Below are 13,106 nucleotides of genomic sequence, written 5' to 3' on the forward strand. Positions count from 1 at the left end.
CTTTTTGCAACAGTTTTAGCCTTTGTCTCTTCTTTCAACACAGCTTAAAGATTTGACATCATTTCATTATACCCATTTTTCTTTTAGTCTACACATATTTAATTTTTGAACAAGTCAAAAGGACATGTAGCACTTAATATAGGCCTTACAATAAAATAAAAATATTTGTTACAAAGGCGTCAGATTAACATTTTAAGTCTATACTTGTTTCTATTCAGAGTAAACCAGGCAGTATAATAGATTCACACAACTCATAAGCATGATTTAACCAATTAACTGAAATACAGTTCAACTTAAGATACCACATACAACATTACACAGAAATGCTTTATTTTTTAAATTACAGTAAACAGTGACGCTAGTGAAAAAATGATCAAAAAAAAAAAAAACGACTAGTTTTCAAGTCACTTACTTACATTTGGATGAATTCACAGCACACTAGAAAAAACAGAAACTACACTAGAAAGACCCAACTAAGAAGAAGCTCTAAAGACTTTCGGATTCTTGCATGAATGTTGAAGTCTTCGGACAATATTTTAGCAAGGCGATACAGTAGAGTGGCTAGAACTAGTCATACGGTCAATTCATGTTTGAGCCCTAGCTCTGCCATTACCGTCTTTCTGATCCCAGAAAAGCAACTTATGTCATTTATTAACAAATAAACAAACAAACAAACATAAAAACTATGTCATACACTTTTGGGGAAGGAGGATTAATTGAGATCCTTATCACATAGTAGATGTTGGGTGAAGTAAGCCATTAGAAATTCACAATGAATACAAATTTCTCATACTATGAATATCTTGTTACTTAATCCTGAAAATATGTTTTTGGGTTTTTTTTTTTTACATTTCATGGGTTATAGAAAAACAGCCTTGTAAATGATACCACTTTTTTTCAATGAGCTGCTTATATTAGTATAATTTCTTATTTTCCTTACTTACTATGATCTCTCTCATCTCAGAATTTCTTTGTTATGGGGAAGAAGGATTTTGTATGTAGTGACCCCCTTCTAAAAAGTCCTTTCTTTTACATTAAAAGTTTCTTTTACATTAAAAGTTTCACATGCTTTTGATTAGTGTTTCAGCTTCTTGAAATTTATTCTTCTTTTATGTCACTTATGTCAAGAAAGGAAATCCAATTGTCTTGAACTCTTTCTCTAGAGTGTAAATTCAACTAGCTTAGAAAACTAATAACTCAGAACAGATCTTTCTCAGAGTCGTAGTACCTGATAGTCCAAATTATCCCAAGAATACTATTGGGTCTGATACAATAACAATAGAAGAAAATAATTTGACTTGGGAAGAAGGCATACTTTTTTGTAGTTCTTTCAGAGAGCACTCATTAATTAAAAAAAAACCCAAAAAACATTTAGTTGCTTTTACACTGTGTTAACTAGTTTACTAATTAAGTTAGCAAGTCTCCTCAAATTTGCCAAGGTCACTGGAAGAGGTTATTACTAATAGACCTAAAATCATTCTGATGTGAATTAGAAATGAATCCAACATTTTCCAACATCTAAATAAATACTGGTACCTCCTAATGAAAATGTATGCTACAGTGTTTTCTAGGTTAAAAATAACTCAATAATAGCGGTGAACTAATTTCAGTATTGAATTTTTCTTTGACGACATTTTTGCATTACTTGTTTCCACAGTAATCCTGCTCATTCACAGTTGTCTCGCTGAGTTCCAGCTCTGAAAAGCTGAAAACTTGAAAGAATACCTCTATAGAAACCATGAACGTCTTATATTTGAAATCTGAACAGCTGCATCTACTCCAGTTATTTCAGAGCTTCACTAAACATGTCAGTTAAAAAAAAAAAAAGACAAAAACCTCTGAATAATGATTAGCATTTTGGTACTTTTATTGAAATGAGGTGATTCTCTTTGCATTTTGCTTCTTCATTTTTACAGTTTTGAAATGTTTAATAAGTTATCTTCATTGTCTGACATATATTCTGCCTAAAGCTTTTATTATGGCAGCACAAAGATTTCAAGAGATCAAAAAGGTTTGTGATTCTTTTTCCAAGGAAATACTGTAATTGGTCTTTTTTAGATAAGAATTTAAGCTGCTCTTATTCTCCCCTTTCCCAACCAAAATAATTCTCTTACGAAAGTCTGTATTTGAAAAACTGATCTAAAGTCTTTTCGAACAAGCTTATCAAGATCCAAAGTAATTAAGTTCTCTTGGAAAACCTTTCTAAAATAATTTTCCTGACCATTACTGTTATCTTCCACATATTATTTTCTTTCAAGATCTATATTTAGTAATTTTTACAGCAACTGTGATATAGTATAATGTCTTGGATAGCATGAATTTAATGGCAAAATTATAAACAGAATATATCAGCAAGTATTCTATTGCTTGTCATATATGATAGAATTTTTCGCAGAATTTCAGTTTATGTTTCTTAGAATGCTTGCAGATAATGTATTGTTACTTTTGAACACTGGTTTGTTCAACTTAAAAATATATAGTCATTATGCTTGAAATGTTTTCCTACTTGTAAAGACTTTAGAACTAGAAATGTATCAATTAGTGCAGAATTATTTATCTGATAGTTTTTCCGAACTTTTGTTAACCTAAAAATCACTTTATTGACCATTTGTTAGTTACATATGTTCTTATAGCAATTGTTTATCATCCTCTCTCCCTCCTTTCCTCTCTTCCGCCTTTGAATAGCATTTAATAAACCCTTCTCTTTTATAGGTAGTTTTATATCACACCACAATTTCAATGATGCTGTGAAGGGAAACTTTAATAGATTGAGTGGACTGTAAAAAAGAAGTTAGTGCTTCCAGTTTTGATTAAACATTTTGGCACTTTTTAAATTCATACCATTTCCCCACATTTATATGTTTGTTATCTTACAATTTGATTTAACGTAAATAGAACTGAATTAGTCATTTTAACTAACTCATTCTTCAATAACAACATACTTGGCTCTTTTTAAAGTAAAAAGGAATCTGTTAAATAAACTTATGTTTTTGAGTATTAAAAAAAAAGATTTTTGCTTCCCTAAACTACTTCCCCCTATTCTTTCCCTACATTTAGAATTTTTTAAGGGCTGAAGCTATGTCATGTCCCTTTGTCAACTCAGTGCCTCACGCAGTGTCTGTAACACAGTAAGCCTTCCATATTTGTCTGCTAAGTGACTCACCCAAAGACCAGTTCTCCAAGCCTACTATCTGGCTGATAGTTCATATCATCCCTTAAAAACAAGGAAGATTAAAAAAAAAAAAAGTAGGGGGCGGGACTTGAATTTAAAAGGATAATAAACAGAAAACAATAAGGGAGATGAAAAGTACTCAAAATAAAAATCTAATTAGATCATTACAGATTATTCAAATGGGGAAGAAAAGACTTAAAAGAGACACATGCATTTTAAAAAAGAAGATGACTCTGGCTGCAATGCTTAAAGATTGGAGACAGAAAAAGATTGGAAGGAAGGTCAATAAGAAGCTATCTATTATTGTAGCCTAGGAAAGAAGGGAGGTCTGGACTGTTGTTCATGGTAACAGTAGGAATGCAAAAATGGATGTGGATTACCTTTGTGCTTTAGGCATCTCTATCAAGAAAAGTTCTCTTCAGATTGGATGGGGTGAAATGAGCATTGGTGTCCTGTCCCAAATGAGCATTTGATAAATATAATCAATGAATTAATTGAAACCAAAGCTCAATATGGATGAGAAGATTTAAGAGATTAACTGCTCTAAGTAAACCTTTAACAGAGTATAGAGCTCTAGATGAAATTACCGTGCAGCTGTTGGCAATTGCTCAGCAACTATGGAGAATGAGAGGTTGCTAGAAGACTAAACCAGGAAAAAATTGTACTGCTGTTAAGAATAAGAGAAAGGGGATTCTACCAGTGATGTGAAGTTAAATGTAACTCTAGACAAGATTCTACAATCATTACTGAGAGAAGTTGCTGAACACAGAAAAAGTACTAACCAACAACATATGCTCCTGGAAACCAGTATAGTCTCATTAAGGACAAATTAAGGACAAGTAATGACAGATTAATGCTCTTTTCCTGACAGTTATTGAACTGGCAGGATTCTTAAAATTTAGTATAGAAAAGTATCTGGGTTTTAGGAAGGCAATTGTTAAAGTTCCTTACATATTTATTCCTTGTGAAAACTTAGAAATATTTGAGATGGCTAATAATAAATTAGCTGGATTTCTAATTGGCTGAAGAACTTGAACCAAAGTTTTTTTTTTTTTCTTAAATTAACCTTAAAAGAACTCTCTAGCAAGGCAAGAGCTCTGTTCTTAGTCCTATCTACTCAACATTTTAATAAGATTTACATGAAGGAAATGTCAGCCTTATCAAACTTAGTTTATCAAATCTATGGACAAATAAATATGCCTATTTATTGGATGACCAAATCAGGATTTTGTTTTTAAGTTGTGGATGTAAAAGGTGTTCTACACAAAGTAACTTCATAAGGTGATCTGACCACAAATTCCCAAATGGGCAGGTCATGGTGAGTAGTCACTTCCTAGGCATATAACTTCTTTAGCAAAAGGTTTATCTTTGCCTTAAATGAGCCCTGCCCATTGTTTCTGTGCATCTAGGTTAACACACCTTTGAAATGCCTCTTTTCAAACCCCTCAAGTGAAACCACCCTCAAGAGAGCACATAATCTTGTTAATTATCCTGTAACCCAATCTCCACTTTGCTTTCTTCCCATCTTCACGTAATCTTCCTTCCTTCCCTCCTTAATTCCAAATGCATAAAAGAAGCTGAAAACTGTCATTCTGGGAAACATTTTTCTGTCTCTTGAGATCTTGCTTCTAGGCATATCCTCTGTTTGACTCAAATAAATTTTTATAAAAATTCTCTAGAGGTTTGGACATTCTTACATCTACAAAGTCAACAGACAGGAACCAATCTGACAAGATAAATTTAATACAGATAAATGTAAAGTCCTACCAAAAAATATTCTATTAAAGAATTGGAGAGCATGGACAAAATGACTCAAGAATTTTAGCTGATTACAAAATCAATAATAACAGGTAATGTATATAGCACTTAAATACCAGGGACCATTCTAAATGCTTTACATGTATGTGTTCATTTATTCTTTATAACAACCCCATGAGATAGGTGCTATTATAAGCCCCATATTACAGAGGAGAAAACTGAGGCCCAAAATGTTTACATAATTTACTTAAGGTCACCCAGCTAATAGATTGTAGAACCAGGATTTAAAACCAAGCAGGCTAGCCCCAGAGTTCGTCTTCTTAACTAGGACATTATTATGCATTAAGAGTGAGATACGGTTGTCAAAGAAGCAGGTCTGCTCTTAATCTTAAAGTATATGCTTTAAAAGCAGAGAGATAACTTATGGTCTCCTCTACTGGTTAATATCTAATTTTGAGTATCACACTTTGAAAAAGAATATGGATAAACTGAAGCAAATCCACAAATCAAAACAAAATCATTAGAAGAAATTAAAGACTGAGAATATTATGTCTAGAGAAAAAATGAATCAGTGGAATTTAAGTATCTTCGATTATCTGAAAACCCACATATAGAAAAGTCAGTACTAGAACCTGTATAACTTCTAATTTAGTAAAGAAATAATTTATAAAAATTAGTTGTCCAAATATCTTCCCCATAGAAATTATGAAACTACAAATCTTCTCTCCAGAAAAATATACAAATGCATGAAATTTTGCATAAATTTCCAACAGTTCGAAAGTCTACTTTTAAATCTACTCATGCTCCACCCCTAGAGTCATGTATCCTAGATTAAAATGAAAAGGCCAAGAATGAAGAGGTGAATACATTTAATAACCTTTAAAATTCATTACAGAAGCTAAGCAGGGTCGGGCCTGGTTAGTACTTGGATGGGAGACCACTTAGGAAAACCAGGTGCTATAGGCGTAGAAAAGAAAAAAATAAGAGATTGTAAGATGACACAAGGTCCTTGCAATCTCTGAGGTCAACAAAGGGTTACCTTGCCTAAAACAAACAAACAAACAAATAAATAAAATACAATTCATTACAATTTAAAATTCTATGATCTAAAAAAACTCTCAGTTCTTTTGAGATACACTATGATACATATTACAAAAAGAGTTTAAATATGCCGACAGTCAAAAAAAAGTTTGTCAAGTGACACTATAAACAGACTATAAATTCATAGGTAGAAAGGCTTATAATTTAACATTTAAAAGAAATATGCCTAAGTTTAAAGATAAAAAATAAAATGCTAATATATTACTCAATACCTAATATTTAAAGGCCAAATTAGAAAGTCCCCCCTCTACTTTTAAAACTTCATCTTAAACTCTGTTTCCATCCTTTGTTCCTCGTTAACTGTTAAGGCTGACAGACCAAATGGACTAGAAGTCAGAATACTTCCATTCTAATTCACTTGCCATGAATTAATTTTGGCTTAGTCTGTCTCTTCACCATGACCTAAAAACTTTCATATATCTAAAAGGGCTTTAAAAGGTGAAATGCTATGTAAATATAAATTAACTCATGTATTATGTATAAAACATAAACTATGAACAGCAAGAAAACAAAGCCAGTCTATCATGTTAAAAAAAAAAAAATGTATATTCACATTTCAATTCCTAACTACAAAAAGCAATCTTTGAATCGTTTAGGGTATGTTTTAGTGCATAATTTTCATCCACAAATGCTTTCCACATTAAGTATAAACACATCTGTACAACCAATTTCAAGTTGTATTGAGAGGACATAACTCAGTTAAGAATCTGGGCTGCAAAGGAAAAATCTGAGGGTGCCAGTGGACAACAAGAGTTGGGGGGAAAGTTACATGATCACAAAATGATAATTAAAGTATTACATACTTGAAAAATCTATTTTCTCTCTTAAACAACTAGAAATAAGGAGAATTCAAAAGTTAAGGGTTTGATAAGTCTTGAGCCTTTATTAACAGTACAAGCGCCACATTGCCGGAACTGCAACTGTCCTGCCAGAACGGTGCTACAGACACCATGTCTGCTATTAGACTAGACTCTAGTTCCAGGCACAAGATGTTCTAATAGCAAATGCACTGAGAGCCAATACACATTATGACAGAATCCAGGCTCTAGGCATTTGATTTTTCTCCTTGGTGCTACTTGAGAATGGACACTGCAATTAAAGATTTATTATAGTAATAGGATAGTGATAAAGCTTCAGCTAAATTACAGGCTAACCGATGAAATGGAAAGGCAACATGCACTATCAGATCAGCTAAATTATTTTCTATTTAATTTTGAACAAAGGTCATGATTACACTGTATGGAGGACAGATGAATAACTATTTATTAGGTGAAGACGATTTCAAGCCATTAAGAGAAAAGGAAAGTGGCCCAGAAAAAATTGGCTGTAGAAGTCAAACGAAAAAATACGAAACTAAGGTTTGGGGGAGAAAGGGTAAGGAAGATAATGAACTACTGACTTACTAAAAAGAGAGCAAGTAAGTGGGACAGGGTCTGAGCCCTCTGAGATAGAATGAGGAAGAGCAAAGTATTCAAAGGCTCAAAGGGAGCTTCAGCAGTGAATACGGAAAGGAATGAGACTGTTAACTCTTTCAATATTAAAAGATAAACAGTAGAAGGAACTTTTCTGAACCAGCATTCATGGTTATCAATAATAAAAATGTCTAACTCATGCAGGACACTTAATAAATCGTGAGCTTTGTTCTAAATGCGTTCCACAGATTAGTCCATTTACTTCTCGCAACACTCTGAATAGGCAGACAGTACTATTATACAGATGAAGAAACTGAGACCTGACAATTCAAGGTAACAAGCTGGTACCAGAGGCTGAGTGCTCATGCACTTAGCTGATCTCTCTGCGAGATCCTACAAAAACCTTTGTATTTTCTGTGCAAAGGGACCTTGGCTCTTTGGAATTTCTCGAAGTAGTCTGGGCCCAAAAAGTAATCCTCTACTTTAGAGAAAAGTTCCTTTATGGGGGATATAAGGTTCTTCCAAGCGCACAAAGCTTTAGAACTCTGAAAAACATCTGGTAGAGACAGATGGAGCGTGTGGTCATGAAAGGAGGAAAGTCAGAAAACCAGACTTAAAAGCCACTCTTCTCCCCCGAAGAAACAGAGAACATAGAAAGCAACCCTTCCTCTCCTCCACGAGGCGTGACTCAGGGACGCTGCCCACCCCCCCAATTTGCAGTGGGGTGGGCGTGAGGTGGGAGGCGCCCTCCGGTTTCCCACTCTCCTCCAGACACTCACGGGTTACTCGGCAAGGCCTGGGAGAACGCGTGGGAATAAACATATAGGACTCGGGGTGACACGGAGGCCCCGAGGCGCTGGGAGGGAAATCTGCCCAGGAGCACGCCGGGCCAGGTCTAGAGGCCCTCGGCACACTGGCCCGCGCCAGCGCCCCAGATCTTACCGCCGCGCGGCTGCAGAGGACGAGGCGGCCACGCAGGGCTGTTCTTCCAAGCCTAGGGCGCCGGTGCGTGGCGGCGGCCGGGTCCCGACCCGCTCACCCTCGGGGCAGGAGTGGGAGATCCGCGGCCTGCCCAGCCCAGACCCTGGAGTTCGAGGCCCCGGGACGCCGACCGTGCGCGCGCCCTCGAGCCTGCCCAAAGAAGAGTCAGGGCGCGCCCCGCGTGCGGAGCAGCGGCGGCAGCCGCAAGCAGGATCGCTGGCGGCTCCGTCCGCCCTCACCCGGCCCAGCCACTGCCCCGCTTCCCCCGCGCGAGCTTTGGCGGCGAAGCAGCACGATGAGCGCCGGTTGGCCCGCGGGATGAGTGACGTAAGGCGCCGCTCCCCGCGGATTGGCCGGGCCCGCGGTGCGTGCAAGGAGTAAACAAACCCCGCCCCCAGGCTTCCCAAAGAGAGGAGGGGACTCTGAGGTGAGGGGGCAGGAACTCTAGCGTTCTGCCCCAGCCCAGGGCTGCCCAGCAGAGAATCCCAGTGGGTCCTCTGCAGTTACCCCTCCATCTCGCTCCCCAGCCGCCTCCAGGGCGGACTTGCAGACCTAAGGCCTAAAATTTATGGACACGCCCTTCGCCTCCTCCACTCCCCTGGGCTTCAGTGGGAATCTTAACTTTTCCATCTGCTCTCATCTCCCAGGCCGAAAGCAAGAAAACTACATCTCTTAGAAAGAGGGGCACTCAGGCGGTTACATCTCGGTCCCAGGCCATTGATGAGTCGCCCCCAGGAATCAGCGAGAAGGGGAATGGGGACGAGTGACTGTGGGGCCACGTGTGGGGCCAAGTGTGGGGCCTCCTGTAATTATTCAGACAATGGATTAGAGACTACTGAGATTTCGCGTTCTTCAATACCTAAGCAAATAAGATCCAAACCAGGCCAGGTCAACATGTCACATGGAAGTTGAAGAGAAAATGGCAGCCCATACCCAAAATACCTGTCCATTTAAATATTAAAACATTTGTCTATTAATCCTGTGCCTACGTGAAAAATCATATGTGAGCTTACATTCTAGTGGAGTGGAAACTAATATGCAAAAGAAATAAGCAAAATGTAAACTATGTTACATGCTGATATGTGCTATGAGGGGGAAAAGCAGAGATGTTGGAGGCATGGCTTGTGTTAAGTAGGGTGCTCAGTGAAGGTGTAGGAAAGGTGTCATTTAAATATATACCCAAAGGAGGTAGGGAGATGAGAGCACCTTTGGACCTTTCACTGGGGTAGGGTGGAGAGACAATTCCTGCGTCATCGTTCATAGAAAATGTCCTAGGAGTTTAAGAATGCCAAATGCAGTACTTGGGACTGATTCTAAAATGCAAAATCCCAATGGAGTGATGACCTTACATTGTCCAGTAATAAATCAATAAGATTTATTTAATTTACACAGAAATGTTAAGGTTTCAATGTAACAAATACTTTTCAAACACTTTAAGCACAAAGATACAAAAATGAGCAAGACAGACAAAACCTCTACCCTCAAGAAATTCAGTCTAGCAGGGGAGACAGATTGTAAACCACCGCAGCACAATGTGTAAACAACCATAATAGAAGTAGACAAATATAGCGCATGGGCAAATAGAGGTCAGGGGCAGGGGGTTGAGGTGGGTAAGAGGTGTTATTAAGGAGCTATAACTCTCTCAGGATCTCTTTATCTAAAAAGAAAAAACTAAATTTTGGAGTAACACAATGGCTATCAGGGATTCTCTAACTTCTTTATAAGTTCTAAGGTGAGTGTCTGAAGATAATATTAAGCCGAAACATGAAATTATTAATATTTGGCAATTTTCATATGACTCAACTTACACTCTTGTAGAGTTAATGAGTATTTTGCTATGTAATGCATACAGTAAGTGTTCACTAAATGATGGCGATTATAACCATTTGATAATTATTACTTTTAAAAAAAATTATTTAAAAGTCAATGTTTCATAACACCTTCCAACATCATAAAATAAAATGGGCAATGGAAGTTCTAAATTTTCCATTTTGATCTAGCTGTGTTTGATCTAGCTGTTTTCCAGTTTGATCTAGCTGTGAATTTCCATGACCTAATCAGGATATGCTGTAAAAGACACTAAATGCTATTTTCACAGCAGGCCAAGAAATTCAGAATAAGGAACAGCTTGGTTTTGAAGCCAAAAACTGAAAATTCTCCAGGACAGAATAAATTGTCAAGTTGCTTCAGGGAGGAAAATTCATGTAAATCAATTTTTCATTCCCACTCACAGTTCCAATTTAGCAATTTGCACAATAGTCAGCTTTCTCTCTTCCTTCTTATTTCCCCATTAAGGGATCTTGTTTCCTTCAAAAAGAAAAATAAAGCTTCCACCGTCTCCAGTGCCAGAGAGTAGATGTCTGAAACATGACAGAACACTTATTGATTCAGCAAACACTTATTATATGCCAAGAACAGTGTAAAGCATTGGAAATGTGAACATAAGTACCCAAAGAGCTCTGTTCATGGGTGTTCCTTGTGCTTATAACAATCCCACAGTTCACCCACACCTCACCTACATGTGCTTTCTCATAAGCTTAAACGACACTTTCTCCAGAAAAGTTTCCTCTGACTCTCCATCTCCAGCTCTTTTCCCATTAAATTCTATTTGTCTTTCGAACATTCATCAAGCTTATAATTACTCATTTGGTATCTTTGTTCTGTTAGACTGTAAGCTCCTTGAGGTCCAGAGCCTTGTCATCCTGTTCACTATCAGTGCTTAAGAGAAGTTTGATAAGTTTTTATTGGATGGATTAGATTGCCACCACCCAGCACAGTTGGAAAGAAGAGAGAAGAACAAATAAATAGTCTCTACTTGTAAATATGACGACCAACAAAGAGAGGGCCATAAAAGAGACAGATTTGTTACAGTTAAACCTAAAGAATTTCCATGTTTGTGCCTTTCCTGGTGCTGGATGCTGCTCTCTGCAGATGGAGTTCATAGGACTTATGGGCCAGTGCCTCTAAAACTTTAATGTACACAGCACATTTGGAGGGCTTATTAAAATTTAGACTCTGAATCAGTAGGTCTGAGGTAGGGTGTAGTCTGCACTTCCAACAAGCTCCCAGCTGGTACTGCTTCATCAAACACCACGCTTTGAGTAACAAGGACCTTAGTGACACCTTTTTATCACATGAAACCATCTATAATTGTCTGGACAGCTGCAGATATGACTTTTTTTTTTTAAAAAAAAAGTATCTTGTTTTCACACCTAATCCATCCAGTGACTGACAAAAGAAATAACACTTAAGAAAAAAAATGTGTTAAATCAAGGCCTTGTCTTCCAGAAACAATCCTATTATGTGCAGTTTAATAACATTAATGGGGCAAAGTAGAATCAACACCAAGCAAGATGTTGCTTACTTTTGCATGTTTTTGAACTACAGATATTTGGATTCAAACTTTATTACTCATCTGCAAATTATATTTTTTCTCAACATTTTGTTTGAGGGTCATCTGTCTTGATGTAGTTAATTAATTTTCACTGATATAAGAATAACAAAATCTGTATAACCCATTCTCTTATTGATAGGCATTTGGGTTTTCTACCTTTATTTTTTAGTCTTTTGTTTTGAATATTCTTGTACACCTCTTCTTTGTACATGTGAAAGTTTCCATAGGGTCTTAGTTATGTACAGGGGTGGGAGTCAAAATATTTAACAACTGGTAATACACAACAGATCTTTGTTTTCCTTTCCCACTCGGAGACAAATTCTTATATGCAGGTGGTTCATTTTGGAAAATGATTCCAAACAACAGTAGCAGGGGTGAGGTAGAGTGCAGCATGAAGGAAGAAAAGTTAATCCAAGGATATATTACTGAGATGATCACTGCTGGAGGCCATTGAGGCTTCATGATGCAGGAGACTCTCCAAGGAACTATAAAGAGCAGAGCTCAGAACTCTCCACTTAAGAAATGGAAGAAGTTGTATAAATATACACTGGCTCCCATCCCCACTGGGATCAACTCTAGCGCTTCTAGGTTTGACCATGGGTGAAAATGACAGAGTGGATTCAAATGAGTATTCTATGCTGGGAGGCAGAGAAATTCTAGCTCAGAAAACAGGAACTATGGGAAGGTGAGATGCTGTCAGATTACACCTGGGCCGCTGATTCCTACAACTGGAATAAAAAACGGTGGGCCAAGAGGGTGTGAAGTAGGGCAAAAGGTGACCAACTCTGATATAAATAATTGAATAATAAATGGAGAATGCGAGACAGCTTTTCCTTACAGTAAAATCCCAAAGAATAATTGTAAAGAAATAATGAAAATAGAAAATCACCATGATTAGGCAAGTAGTACAGGAGTGATTGTTGTAAGCAGGAATCACATCTATGGATGCTAAAACTACTGAGTGAAAGATAGGAAACAAGATATTTATATGGTTTAAAAGTATCTCCTCATAAGATTATTAACTACAAAGTAGAAAAGAGTAACCATACGATGGAAAAACCTGGCAGACACCACCTTAATTGAGTATTCAAGGTTACCATCATCAGTAAGAACACGTGGTGATGTGCCTTCCTGATAAGCTGCACTGAGAAGTTCACATCACTTCTGCAGTTTTCCAACAAAAATTCAGAACCTTAATCTAATCACAAGAAGGTATCAGACCAACCCAAACTGAGGGACATTCTATAAAATAACTGCCAATATTCTTTAAAAAGGTCAAGGTCATAAA

The 13,106-nt window shown here is 37.2% G+C and overlaps 1 protein-coding gene across 2 annotated transcripts in view; it reads right to left on the reverse strand.

Annotated features, from left to right (window-relative positions):
* Positions 1-8,519, reverse strand: part of TFDP2 (transcription factor Dp-2) — a 145,361-nt gene extending 136,842 nt beyond the window's left edge. For both annotated transcript variants that reach the window (XM_039837345.1, XM_039837344.1), the window contains exon 1: positions 8,386-8,519. The gene's annotated coding sequence lies outside the window, so the exon portion shown is untranslated. The remainder of the gene's footprint in view (positions 1-8,385) is intronic.
* Positions 8,520-13,106: the final 4,587 nt, after the last annotated feature.

This window comes from Pteropus medius, unplaced genomic scaffold (genome assembly GCF_902729225.1).
Source record: "Pteropus medius unplaced genomic scaffold, Ma_sr-lr_union100, whole genome shotgun sequence".
Taxonomy (NCBI): Eukaryota; Metazoa; Chordata; class Mammalia; order Chiroptera; family Pteropodidae; genus Pteropus; species Pteropus medius.